Source organism: Oryzias melastigma, linkage group LG20, assembly GCF_002922805.2.
Source record: "Oryzias melastigma strain HK-1 linkage group LG20, ASM292280v2, whole genome shotgun sequence".
In the NCBI taxonomy this organism is placed as follows: Eukaryota; Metazoa; Chordata; class Actinopteri; order Beloniformes; family Adrianichthyidae; genus Oryzias; species Oryzias melastigma.
Genome location: NC_050531.1, coordinates 4,997,171 through 4,998,803, shown reverse-complemented (window position 1 = coordinate 4,998,803; position 1,633 = coordinate 4,997,171).

Genomic DNA, 1,633 nt, shown 5'->3' with positions numbered 1-1,633 from the left:
GATCAAACTAAAAGAAAAGTTGATCCAAGGTGTAGGGTTTTGGTGATATTAAGTCAAATTAAAGTTCCATTAGTTGTTCCCCCCATCTGACCCATCCTCTGGGGGAGCGGTGAACTGCAGACACAGCCGAGCTCAGGAATCGTTTGGTGGTTTGAACCCCCAATTCAACAGCTTGATGCTGAGTGCCAAGCAGGGAGGCACTGGGTCCCATTTTTAGAGTCTCTGGTATGACTTGGCCGGGATTTGTTCTCATGACCTTCCAGTCTCAGGGCGGACACTCTACCACAAGGCCGCACATTCTCACTCCCAAGTCGTCACGTATAGACATTTGGTTAGACCCCTTCGTGTCACTTTTTAACGTTTTGGGTGCTAGCTGTTCCCATTAAATCAGGGGTCCGCAACCCTTGAGACGGAGTACCGGATGCAGACTGGTTCTTGGGACACATCCAGTACCAGTACCATAACCCTAACCCGGTACCAACGACGAGTTGGGGACACCCAAAACGTCAAAAAGTGACACACGTCAGTATGCAACAAAATGTGTTGGATATTACACATCATTGTTCTTTGTGCTTTTCTTCTTTCCAGCTTGGTGTGTTTTGTGCAACAGCGCCCCCACATGAGCAGATGCTGATTTGCATGGCATTTTTGGACTTTTTGGGTATCCATAGTGCACAGGTTAAGTAGTCAACTTCTGGTCTGTAGATCACAGGTTTGGTTCTTGCCTTGCCGTGTGTCAAAGTGTCCTTGGGTAAGACACTGAACCCCACATTGTGCCTGGGCAGCGGAGGGATATAAAGTCCTCCCCGGCAAGGCTAAACAGCATTGCGGTGCAAGGCGCCACATGGCACCGCTTTGTGCTGACTTTGTGCCGGGTTTGCGGTGACTTTGTGCTGTATTGCGCCACATTGCGCCGCTGTGTGCCGACTTTGGGCTGCAAGGGGCCACATTGTGCCGCCTTGTGCTGGCTTTGTGCCGCCTTTGCCCTGCATTGCGCCACATTCTGCCGGGTTTGCGGTGACTTTGTGCTGTATTGCGCCACATTGCGCCGCTGTGTGCCGACTTCGTGCCGGATTTGCGCCGCCTTTGCGCCGCCTTTGCCCTGCATTGCGCCACATTGTGCCGCTTTGTGCCGACTTTGGGCTGCAAGGGGCCACATTGTGCCGCAAGGCGCCATATTGCGCCGCTTTGTGCTGGCTTTGTGCCGACTTTGCCCTGCATTGCGCCACATTCTGCCGCTTTGTGCCGACTTTGGGCTGCAAGGGGCCACATTGTGCCGCAAGGCGCCATATTGTGCTGCTTTGTGCTGGCTTTGCGTCGACTTTGTGCCACTGTGTGGTGCTTTGTCTTGGCCTCGCGCCGCTTTTCGACCCTTTTTACCGCTTTTTACAGCTTTTTGCCACTTCGGAATTCACCATAACCATGTTAGTCGCCTAGGCGGTAGAAGTAAAAAGAAACAAAAATTGAGCCAAAGCTCTGGTGTCAAAGGGGTAAAAGTTTAAACTTTTTCTTTTACGTTTTTTTTAATAAATACGTTTTTCCAAAGTTAAAATACTTTTTTTCCTCCCACATTGTATAGTTAGCAACAGTTTAGGAAAAAATAAACAGCAAAAAGCAGAATTTAGTTTGATCT